Raw genomic sequence first — 13,308 nt, 5'->3', positions numbered from 1 at the left:
AATGACCAGAACTATGAAGCTTCAAAAATCACCTAAAGGAGTATCAAAGTAATCCATAAGACTCCTGTGGTTAACTCCATATCTTTAGAAGTGATATAATAAGTGTGGTTTAGAAACAGATGAATATTTAACATTCTTCTTTTCTTTCTTTTTTTGTCAATTTGCATTCTTCGTACATATTGCCACCTATTGGGTAGTGAGGAGAATTCATAGTAAAAAGGACTACCTTTATGTGCTTTTTGGATGCATTTTATGGAACTACAGATCGGAGATATTCTTCTAAAAACCTTAAAGTCATGCACATCTGGGATGGCATGAGGGTGAGTAAATGATGAGAGAATTTTATATTTGGGTGAACTAACCCTTTAACTTGAGGTCATTTGCCACTTTATAGATGCTGATGGCCTTCATTATATGCATTATGCAATAATTAGAACATCAAATCCCTTGCTTGCATGTTTGTGTAATCAGACACATCTAAACTTTTCAGACCAGAGCAATATCACTAGCCAGTAGCATTTTATTCAACTCTAACGTTTTTTTTCACACAGTCTAATGAGTTGAATCAATGACACACCTAATTAGTGCCTGCTCAGTTAGGACTGGAGCCAGGACTTTGACAGACATACACTGAAATGTATTGTCACTTCAGATGGCTATTCCAAGTAGCACAGCAGGTACCATTCACCAAGATGAGGAGTAAGTAGAAAGAAGGTAAATGCCAAGTCGCCTTGTGTGATGTTGAGCAGTGATGCTGGTGGGTCCTTTTGTAGCGAAGTGGTACCAATCAAGAGTAAAAGTGACACTGGAGTTATACTGAATGTTGTTAGACATGAAAAAAAAAATTCATGTGGTTTAGGAGAAAATTAATTGCGAGGAAGGTAAAAAGAGAGAGTGGGTGTACAATTCATTGGCACATGTTATTCTAAAAAAACATTATTGTCTTTGTAATTTATCAAAATTTATTAACTTGCTCTCCCTCTCCCTTATTTCTCAACCCCTCCCCTTCAACTACCTGGCTCATTTATATATATATATATACACACACTCACCTAAAGGATTATTAGGAACACCATACTAATACTGTGTTTGACCCCCTTTCGCCTTCAGAACTGCCTTAATTCTACGTGGCATTGATTCAACAAGGTGCTGAAAGCATTCTTTAGAAATGTTGGCCCATATTGATAGGATAGCATCTTGCAGTTGATGGAGATTTGTGGGATGCACATCCAGGGCACGAAGCTCCCGTTCCACCACATCCCAAAGATGCTCTATTGGGTTGAGATCTGGTGACTGTGGGGGCCATTTTAGTACAGTGAACTCATTGTCATGTTCAAGAAACCAATTTGAAATGACTCGAGCTTTGTGACATGGTGCATTATCCTGCTGGAAGTAGCCATCAGAGGATGGGTACATGGTGGCCATAAAGGGATGGACATGGTCAGAAACAATGCTCAGGTAGGCCGTGGCATTTAAACGATGCCCAATTGGCACTAAGGGGCCTAAAGTGTGCCAAGAAAACATCCCCCACACCATTACACCACCACCACCAGCCTGCACAGTGGTAACAAGGCATGATGGATCCATGTTCTCATTCTGTTTACGCCAAATTCTGACTCTACCATCTGAATGTCTCAACAGAAATCGAGACTCATCAGACCAGGCAACATTTTTCCAGTCTTCAACTGTCCAATTTTGGCGAGCTCTTGCAAATTGTAGCCTCTTTTTCCTATTTGTAGTGGAGATGAGTGGTACCCGGTGGGGTCTTCTGCTGTTGTAGCCCATCCGCCTCAAGGTTGTGCGTGTTGTGGCTTCACAAATGCTTTGCTGCATACCTCGGTTGTAACAAGTGGTTATTTCAGGCAAAGTTGCTCTTCTATCAGCTTGAATCAGTCGGCCCATTCTCCTCTGACCTCTACCATCAACAAGGCATTTTCGCCCACAGGACTGCCGCATACTGGATGTTTTTCCCTTTTCACACCATTCTTTGTAAACCCTAGAAATGTTTGTGCGTGAAAATCCCAGTAACTGAGCAGATTGTGAAATACTCAGACCGCCCGTCTGGCACCAACAACCATGCCACGCTCAAAATTGCTTAAATCACCTTTCTTTCCCATTCTGACATTCAGTTTGGAGTTCAGGAGATTGTCTTGACCAGGACCACACCCCTAAATGCATTGAAGCAACTGCCATGTGATTGGTTGATTAGATAATTGCATTAATGAGAAATTGAACAGGTGTTCCTAATAATCCTTTAGGTGAGTATATATATATATATATATATATATTTCACAATCCATCAATTCCATCAAGTCCAGTCTTAAATTTTCTCATTTAATATCCCGTTTCCCTCGTAAATACATCAGATTATGAAATAAAATGGCTTGTGAATGCAATTTCTTGTTGACTTTAAATTTTATGTGAAAGCAGGGACTGAAGTGGGGTAAGGAAGAGAGGTAGAGCAGGGAATTGTCTTCTAAAATTCGATGAACATGGTGAGGGAAGCAGATTTTTGACCTGACACAATTTCACACACATCCTAAGGAAATGTACTGAATGTGCCCACAAGTGGTTCAATATACCTCAACACCCACATGGAAACACATATTCCACAGTTAGGGAATGGTTTCATAAGAATGAAGAATCATCAGTGCAGTAATAAGATCTGTTCAACAACAGCTGCACTAACTGCAACACAGTGTTATTGGTCACAAGGAGCAAAAGAATGTGTCAGGGCCAGAGACTACCAATCATGTAGTAAAATTAGCCTAGTGGTAATGTGCATGTGTGAGTCAGGTTTTATCTACATTTTGAGGATCAAATGCCCCCACAAGAACAGTAAAACCAGAAATCACCTACATGTGGGGACCAGCCAACAGTTTCCACAATTAAAAAGATTAACAGACACTAAATGATGTCTTGAAAATCTAAAATTGCAAATAGGTTTCTGCAAGGGTTAGGTTTACCTAGGTGATAAAAAATATCATTAGCTCAGTATGAAAATAATAGACGTCAATGGAAAGTCCCCACCATGATAGAAAACATTTGTGTGTGTTTATGTGGAAGTGAAATACAAAAAGAGCAGAGAGGGAGGAAGAAACATTAAGACAGGAAATGTGTTGTGGAATGAGAGTGCATTATATATTTGCCAGTATACAGTATACATCCAGAAGCCCATAGGACTGAATGCCAGAAGCCAGAGCACAAGTTAAAAGGGTCAATAATGGGTCTTTTCCACTGCACGGTACAATTCGACTCTGCTCGCATTTTGGGGGTTTTCCACAGTGGATAGTTCCTGGTACTTTTCTTTTTTTTTTAGTACTACCTCGGTCGAGGTTCAAAGCAGGCCGAGCCGATACTAAAAGTGACGTCAAAACCCTGCAGATCACTGATTGGTCAGAGAGAATCGTCACTACCAGAGACACGGGACATCAACATGTTAGTTTTAAAGTTATAGCTACAGCGATATCAGTATCATTTGTTCACGCAACTTTTGAATTGTAAAAAGAAATGGCTGTGTGCAAAACCACGCCATGGTCAATAAACGAGGTGCAGACGTTCCTCTCGTTAGCAACGAACAAAATGACGCAAAATGAAAAAGTCTTTCAGGAAGTATCTCAGCAGACCTACCAACAGTGTAGGAAAAAATAAATAAATAAAAAATGACTACAGAACTATCAAGGAACAGTGGAAGTGGTTCAACCAAATGGACGCTATCTAAATGGCGAGCAATGGGAGGGAGAGTGCTCTGGACTGCATTGATCCACGACGGAGGATGGTATGTTTGGTTAACTCTATACTCTGCTTGAAAGCTTCACTTTATTTAGTTGACCAGCTACAAGAAAGCTTGCTTTAAAACCACTATAGCTTGCGGTTAAGATGATATCATAGCAGTAGAGGAGGTGCAACTATGATGATCTGCCTATAATTCCACCCACGTTGAGGCGGCACTAAACAGCAGTGGAAAAGAAAGCTCGGAAATGTAAAGCGAGTAAAGTCGAGTCGTAACGTGCAGTGGAAAAGTGCCATAAGTGGCCTGCTTGGATACAGAGTGAAAACATAACAACAGATCCTGTAGGTCATAATGAAGAGCTTTAGTGGAGCTCAGCTAAAAGATAAATAAACGCTTGAATCAGTCAGTTCTACTTCTAAAGGGCCACTTAAAGTTGTACAAAATAAACATTGGATTTCTTCCTTACCATGTGAGGAGAGGGATGATTAGCCTATACATGCACTGCTGATTGGTAAAGTTTGCAGGGTGCAACAAAAGGTTCCCACCCTTATTGACCAATCAATTTCTATAATTTGTTTAATGAGGTTTCCATGCATCTGTGATAACTAGAAAACTATACTGTAGATTTTTTTAATTGAAATTTGTAAATGAATCATTATACCAATTTGTGAACTGTTTCACAAAATCCTTGTGAAATTACTCGAAAGAACGGTTCACCGACAAATCCGACATCACTACAGCATGTAAGCAAATAGGCCTGTCACGATTATTAAATAATTGCATGAATGCAGCTATTTGAAATAAACATGATTATTGTGCACTTGAAATTCCAAACACATACAATTGTCCAAATAAGGAAACATTAAGCAAATATACCATTAAAAGGCGCACGTCTTATTCAATTGGAATTTGATCATCTCACTGAGCCACACCGCAGTCCGCACTCAGAAGACATTAACCACTTCTAAAGCACTCTGATGCATGTCCCGTCTGAGGAGGTTAATGCAAAAAAAGGATTCTGATTGTGAATGCAAAGCACTTCGGTTTTACCTTCATTTATTGTTTCTATATTGTCAAATGTTCTTGGCCATTGGGGTCATACAAACAGTATATAAGACACACAGTGACAAAGAGGAGATGTCCATTTAATTTATTGCTGTGGAGATGATAGAATGAAGAAACACAGAATCTCAGAGATCTTCTTTCATGTGAAATAAGGACTAGTGAGTTTAATTGGAGAGACTTAAAATAACATGTGAAAATGAAGAATATAGGAGAAATACAATTTAAAATTGCATTCTTTAAAATAAAATAGCCATTTAGGTTTGACGTGTTCCAAAAACAGTGTAAATGTAAAATGGACCAAGACTAAAGTTTTCCAGGCCTAAAAAATAAAATGTTAAAATTCTCGAATATTTCCTAGTTTTCCACGACTGTGGGAACCCTGGTAACATCTGCAATATTAGCTGCACCAAACAGAACAGCAAAAATAAATGACAATTTTTAAATAAGTATAAAACTCATCCTCTGTCTTCTATTACTAAGCCAAACAGGTAGTCCCAATCCAAACTCGGGGCATTACTTGAACCTATTTTGCTATGATGGTGCTGCTAGCTGTGGAGAAATTACACACTGCAGCTTAAATTATCGGATACCTTTCACCACATAAATTAAATGTTTCATTTCCTCCATTGCTCTCTTAAAATAATTTAGTTCAAAAGAGTCCATTAGGTTTGGTAACCTTTGCAACTTTCTCAAACTCTCCCGTAGTGCCTTGTGATTTCCAATGGCCTTTTCAAAGTAAACAAAATCTTATTTCCTATCTGAGGCGTGTTAACCTTGCCTCTGGAGTTTATTTCCTTCCTCACTATATACATCATATCTAATACAGTGCCTCAGTCTCTCTATCTCTTATTAAATTTTGACTTGTTCTTATTTCACAGATGCATTGTGCTGCATGTCACATTGCAGTATTGTTTTAATATCAATAAATCCTGAGGGAAATGTACAGCTAGCCTTTCCCCCTCCGGAGTAGTTGTGTATTGAGGCAGGAAATGAGCAATGTGGTTTGAAAGTTGACCACATACCACAACAAACTGTAGTAACAGCTTTGCAATTTGAAGTGATGTTACAGCTGACGAGAGCTGCGACACACGCAGGTAAACACGTTCTCTCTCTCTCTCTCTCTCTCTAACACACATGCTGCCATTCTATTTCTATCGCACTCTCTCTCTCACACACACACACACACACACACACACACACACAAACACAAACACAAACTTGTTACTCCAATAAATTCTTTAAAACAGCCCAAGCCTCTTTTCAGATTTCTTAAGTGATGCTTTCAAACTAGCAACTAAGATTTTGTCTGTATCAAAGCAAGATGCTGAAGCTGTAGTATTTCTACTCACAAGAGTGTTTTAGGGACGAAAACCTGAAAACTCTGCTTCGCATTACCACCTCTGGGTGTACATTATTTTTCAATAATTCAACACACACAGTCTTCAATTATTCCTTAAATATTTAACATTTTGCCTATTTCGTTACAGAGGGAAAGTAAGCAAATCCCCAATTTTAATATGTTTCTGTAAACCAAGGGGAATCCAAGCATACAAATCAAATCTCTAACTTTTGTACAAATATATAAAGCCCATTTTAGGATCACATTTTTTGTTCATGCATACAAATCTAAACTTGTTTTACTCTAGTAAAGCGCATACATACATTCTATTATTGCTACTTCGCTGACATTTGTTAAAGTTTACTCTCATTATCCACAAATCTCTTGATTACACTTCACAAAAAGTAAACACTCTCCACAGTTAAGAATCAGACTCCTCTTAAAACTACTGAGCCATCTACAGAGTTTATGCACAAGAAAATATGAAGCTGAAAGCACTAGCTCATAGTAGTGCTATTTAATCAGTAGATTTACTAAAGGCTTTTGAAAATATAGATTTTTGCAAACCAAACAAACCAATCTACAACATATACAGCTGACTGAGGCCTGAATATTTAAAATCAGAATGTCTACTGACTAGGGCTGGGACAACGCGTCGACGTCATCGATGACGTCGACGCAAAAAATACGTCGACGCAAAATATGCGCGTCGATTCGTCAGACCCAAAACAAAGATGGCGGCCCCGGAGAGTAGTAGCAACACGAGTGGCTCCTCAGACTATCAGAAGTGCAAGGCGGCACGCACTCGTTCCTCTAAAGTATGGGAATTCTTTAATTTAAAAGGAAAAAATTCCGTGATATGTCGTCTTTGCAAAATAGAGATGGCCTTCCATTCTAGCACCATGGCAATGCACCAGCACCTGAAGAGGTGCCACCCGGGAGCAGCTGCATGTTAAAATGCTCACATTACTCCACTCCAATATATGACTGTATTTTGTGACACACACTCACTCACACACACACTATTCTTAAGGTGAAAGGAAAGTGTCAGAGTGTAAGTTGTTATTTGCATGTGAATGAAGATGCTTTTTTCAGTAAGCTAGGCCTATGTTCAACATAAATGTTGAATTCTGAATGTTTATTTTCATTATTTATTTTTTGTTGGAAAAGCACTTTCTGTATTAGCTTAAAGCCCCCAAGTTTACAATAGTTACTGTATTCTTTCAATAGCTCTAAGAAAGAGTGGCTGGGTGACCTTTTTATTTTTTTTATTGAATGCTAGACATCAGAATGCATTATTTTGCTCTTGTACACTTTTACTTGAATTTTATTTTTGAATCTTGAGTTTAAGAAAAAGGTGAGTGACAGAGTGTATTACTATATGTTGTTGTTATTTTTATGTGAATGAAGAATTAAAAGATGCACTTTTTTCAGTAAGCTAGGACTATGTGTTTTCAAGGCTTCAAGGTTTTATTGAACGCTACATATGTTTTATTGAGCAATAAACATATATTGCAATGTTAAGGAATTCATGTTTTTTTCATTCAGATATATAAATCAACATGTATAAATTGCTATTAGTCAATTAATGGGGAGATAATCGAATCGGACTGGAAAAATTAATCGTTAGATTAATCGATGCATCGAAAAAATAATTGCTAGATTAATCGTTTAAAAAATAATCGTTTATCCCAGCCCTACTACTGACAGAGAATCTCTTAAAAGCAAAACAATTTCATGGTCAAGCAACAAAATGTTAAGTGAGAACACATTCTTGTGTACTATATAATTAACACAGAGCCAAATTAACAAGATGAATGATTTTTAGTACAACTATAGTGTGAGCAACATCAGATATATTGACAAAGGTATGTTTATATCAATAAGAGGAGCTTTTGGAAAAAGCAACACCAGAATTACCAATATGGGTGGTAACAAACAGCCAATTATGTTAAGTATTAGATGGGGGTTTGTCAAAAAGGGGTTAATCTACAGAGTAAACACAAGCTCATACCTTAGCCAATAAGAGATGGAGGAAAGCTCCAGCATAATCTATACTGCAGCTACTTTAACCAGCAGAACAGTAATCTGGATTAAAGGATTTCTAACCATGACAAGATTACATCTTGCTTACTGACTAAAACACATTTTGTTTTAAGCAGCTGATAACAGATCAATTTGCATGGAAAGGTAAACAACCTGCTAAGTAAACAGTGGTTGTTGGCCCTTTCTAGAGTATTAAATAAGATGTACTGAGCTCATTTAAATCAGATTTAATATGAAAGGATTTAACACCTAACAGAACTACTACTGGTATTAATAGTAGCTGATACCCCTCTAATCTTTTAGAGTGGACTGGTGGTAAACTAAGACTCATAACTGGACTCAAATGTATTGTAAAGACCTTGCTTAAATGCTCCCATAAAAAAAAAAATCATCCCATAGTGAACACCTAAACCCAAACTGTCATCATAAATAAGGGGGCTTCAAAGAGGATGCAAACAAAGGTCCATATGGATCTTCTGCTTCAGCCCTGAGTTTTATAAAGGAGGCCCTCTTGTCTGATCTTGATCCCTATACAGTTTAACTATGAGCTACATTATAAAGCTGCAGAATGGCCTCACTCTGAGGAGTCAGAGAGAAAAATCACAAATAAGACAGATATTATAAAAAATGTCAACAAATGTTTAATTATCCTGCTGAAAGACCATCTTAGACCAGCATACATTTCCATGCTGGCCCAGACTGGTTTTTGATGGTTACTGCTGGTCAGGTGCTGATCTAGGTGAGCACAATATACAATATATATATCATCATATATTGTATATTGTGCTCACCTAGATCAGCACCTGACCAGCAGTAACCATCAAAAACCAGTCTGGGTGAGCACAATATACAATATATATATATATATATATTTTTTTTTTTAATAAATACAAAATAATAATAACAATAATAATAGTAGTGAAGCTGGTTGACCAGCATGGCCTTTCTTATAATGCAGGACTGGTCATAGAATTTTCTCTAGTTGACCTAATTAAGAAACTGGCAAGGAACACCAACACACCAGCATACTTAAAACTAGCATCCAAAAAAAAACAAATGCTGGTCTTATTAACAGTGTTGTACATTGAGTATTTTTTTCTCCAAAGTCATTTTAGCAGAAACATCTGAGACAAAATTGATACAAAGTTGATGAAATTAAGTCTCCTGAGCTATGAATGAGCAACCTCTAAGCAATATAAATAAAATCAGCAAACGGAAATAGACAATTTGTGCCTCTCAACATCTTGCATTGTAACACAAATAGGCCTGCATGGACCTCAGTAACTGCTGCTACACGGAGACCTGAAGCAGGAGTTGGATCGATGAGGATGGAGGCTTACACTGCTTAAACACATGCTCACAAGGAAAATCTATTTTTCACCAGTGGAGCCATAAATCTCAGGGTAAGGTTTGTTGATGATGCAAGCACAGAAATGTAGATCATCCATTTTGCAGGTACTGATAGATGCCTGAGCACTAGATAATAAAGAGGTGAAACTACACTGCAGGGAGGTTCAGGCCAGGGATGACAGATTGGAATTTAAAGCTTTGAGAAATTGGGCAGCAGGTCAGGGTTTTGCACGGTTCACATAAATCATGTTTTATTCAAAATAAATGAGTAATACAATGTCATCAGACACCTGTGCAGTAACACCATATAATCCAATTTCACATTGCTCAATGGGAATACAAAATTATCTGTTGAAAAATTCAGACCACAGTTTTGGTAAGTATTATCACATGAGCTGCTGTACTAAATATCAGCACAGATGTGATTTGGCCACATGTATTTTCAGTATAACACCAATCTTGCTTGTGTAATATTGTTTTTATGGTACTGTTATGTTAAAACAATATTACACAAGCAAGATTGTTATGTTAACACAATCTTGCTTGTGTAATATTGTTTTAACATAACAGTACCATAAAAAGAAGCTATTATCGAGCTGAAACAGGATTATCTATTGTACTTTAAGTTTTTTAGCAACAAGTGGACTACCGAAACATCTTAGACACAGAAAAGTGGAGTAAAAGAGGTCGCACACAAAATGTGACAGTCAAAAAAATGGAAATTATTGTTTTCAATGAATGTACATACACCGGCACTGCTGCTTGGCATCTATCGGCAACTTTGGGGGCTGCTCAAAATTCTTCCTTGCCACTTAAATTTGAACCAAAACATTATCAAGGCACATACATTGCTGACTTTAGTTTAGGCTAGAAAATACATTTATAGGCATGTATAGCCATTTTTTTTCAGTAACAAATTTGTATTTTTGTGGTTTGACAACTTAAATAACAGACTGATCTCACAGTGAGATTGGAAAGAGTAGGTCGACTTTTCGTTAATGTGGCAAGTTTCTTGGGCGTAATGGTCATGTGTGAGCACCAGTTTCTAGGTGTAATGTCCACAAAGAGAGTTATTTTCTGCTATACATGCACATATGATGAATGACAGTTTTATCAAGTCTAAAACCCAACCCAAACTTATACCTAAACTTAGCCATTAGTGTATGAAAAATGTAATGTTAGATGTGAAAATTAGGGCTGGGCATTCATCAATAATGTGGTATTTGAATATTTAAGCTCATAAAAAAAATTAATATTGGAATATTCTTTTATTTAAATGAAGTTAATTCATAAGAAAGAGACGTTGTAAAATAATTTATTTTAGTCATCACAATAAAAAAATAAAAAAAACAAGCTTCTAGTTATATTCAAAACAAGCTTATTTCATATCCTGACAACAGCATTCTGTTCCATTTATCTGCGCTCTGTCTAGCAGTTTAAAACACTCGCCTGTTGTATATGTGCTGCTTCTGCACGTTGAGTCCACCTTCCACAGGCCTGGTGTGTGTGTGTGTGTCTCCAAGTGTTCGCTCCTGTAGGGAAAGACGCGATGCTCCATATTGTTGTTGCTGTGATGATTCATGAAGCGTTCCATTCAACTCAGTGTCAGAATTTCCACCTTTCAACTGGGGAAAGTGCAACGGAATGACTCTTTATGTCATTCTTCTAACTTGGAAACTCTTCAACTCCCATTTCATCAAGATGCAGGTGTGTTACACCACGCAAACATTTCGTCACCCAGGGCAGGGAGGTTTACAGTCAGTGAAAAACATTCACTATTATTAAATAATATTCATTAATGAGTCAAAGTTCTTATATTAAATTATAATAAAACGTGTTTAGCAAACGTTTTGCAGAGACAGGTTTTCAAAACATGGTTAATTACCCTCTCTTTTGATGATTGTCTCAATAGCATTGCAGCGTTGTATATCAGTTTGGTTGTAATGCGATGTATCCAACCATAAATGTACCCCTCAAAATCACAACGTAATCAATCTCAAATTAAAAATAAGCTCCGTCTTTGCCACGTAACTATTATCGCTTAATATTTTTTTTGCCAATGAGTGAACGGCTTGCAATGCAACTTAAATGAGCCCTTCCTGGACTTTCTAGGCCAATTATTAAAGCCTGTAGACTGATTTTCATGTGAAGGGAGTGGGTTGGTTTTGCCGGGAAAATCCAAAGGATGTGACATTTATGCGTGCTCCTGAGAGCCTTGCCTTAGTGCATCTCTTCCTCTATTCAACAGAGACAACAAACTGCAACACTAGGTAACGTTATCTTAGAGATGGAATCCAGCAAACGTCCGGCTCACAGCACAACACCGACTCCTACACAATCTCAGAGTAAGCCAAAAATTTTTTTAATTATTTATCTACTGAATCCCATTTGGCTAAGCAGGAACGTGATTGCGGTCGAGCGAAAACTAGAGTGAACATCGGCATTTGATTCCTGGATCGTTCGGTTTTGGGGATCAAAACAGACCCTGAATTGGCATTCTTCTTATTGGACAGGTAAGCTTACATAACTGCAAAGCATGTGAATTATAGTGCTATGAGGATTGATCTGTGTAATTTAAGCTAACGTGATCATGCCTGCTAACGCTGACGAATTGCAAGCTACCTTGCTTTGTAACCTTCAAATAATTTAAACGGTCTTCTCTTTATACTAAATGTCAGGTATACAGGATAAATTTAAGCAAATATGCTGGTTTCTTGATCATAGTACAACATGACATACAAAACATACAATAGTGCTGTCTGGTATAGTTCGATAGTATGTAGCTGTATGTGTGTATCAGTATGTACTAGTAACTAGTAGTTTTAGTTTAGTCTCAAAGTCATTTTAATTTAGCTACCTCATCTGTCAGCATGATGCTGGTGAATCACGTTCGGTCTCTTTGTACATTACGTCATTGTTTTGGACGATGCTCGCTCGCTCACATCCCTGTAGAGTGTGCGCACGAGCACGAGCAACGGGTAGCAGGCTGCAGTTCACTTAACGGCCACAGGTGTCATTAATAACAAGAATTTCTGAATCTTACATACTGCACCTTTAACTTGGCTTTGTAAAGACCCCTTTAACTCTTTCCCCGCCATCGTTTTTAAAAAAAAGTTGCCAGCCACCGCCAGGGTTTTTGATGATTTTCGCTAAACTTTAATGGCCCGCAGAATATTTTCTTCCATGAATATATGAAGATGCTATATATCACAAAAAAGATCTGAGCCTCTGCTTTTAGGCAAAAAAAACGATTTGATTTTATCTTCATGTGTTCTTTTTTTATTGCGACTTGAACAGAGGTAGGTTTTGTCAAAAAAACTACATTTCAGACAAAAAGCTGAGAAAAAGGCATGTATGTCTGATATTTTGAGCTTCTCAATACTCCACTTCTTCATGTTTGAGACGATCGCAGTCTGTTTCTTTGATCAAAGAGTTGCGTACTCTTTCAAAACATGCACAGGGGTCTTCCTTACCGTATAACACCTAAAACACAGAAACCCGGAAAATTCTGTGTTTGGCGGGCGGGGAAAGAGTTAATGTGGCACATTTCCTTGGGCTACAAAATCAATTTGATCCCCTTCAACATTAAAATGCACTGACAATGCTGGAAATTAAGTGCTGCATATTGAGCTGAGGATGAGTGATAAATCAAACATGAACATCCAGACAGGCCACACAGCCTCATCCGTTCTCTCAAAGGCAAAGAGTACCAGGAGGATGAGGGCTGTTCTTCAGCTGTATCAGATAAGCTAAGCACCCCACACTTCAACAGTTA

The 13,308-nt window shown here is 37.7% G+C and overlaps 2 protein-coding genes across 4 annotated transcripts in view; one reads left to right on the top strand and one right to left on the bottom strand.

Moving 5' to 3' along the window:
* LOC127633275 (rhotekin-like) overlaps window positions 1-13,308 on the bottom strand; it is a 98,935-nt gene that overhangs the window by 45,544 nt on the left and 40,083 nt on the right. The gene's annotated exons all lie outside the window — the stretch shown is intronic.
* LOC127633288 (zinc finger protein 99-like) overlaps window positions 1-13,308 on the top strand; it is a 301,889-nt gene that overhangs the window by 250,095 nt on the left and 38,486 nt on the right. The window lies entirely within an intron of this gene.

This window comes from Xyrauchen texanus, chromosome 3, assembly GCF_025860055.1.
Source record: "Xyrauchen texanus isolate HMW12.3.18 chromosome 3, RBS_HiC_50CHRs, whole genome shotgun sequence".
Classification (NCBI taxonomy): domain Eukaryota; kingdom Metazoa; phylum Chordata; class Actinopteri; order Cypriniformes; family Catostomidae; genus Xyrauchen; species Xyrauchen texanus.
The sequence above is the reverse complement of the archived record's forward strand: the minus strand, read 5'-3'. Positions and strand labels throughout refer to the sequence as shown.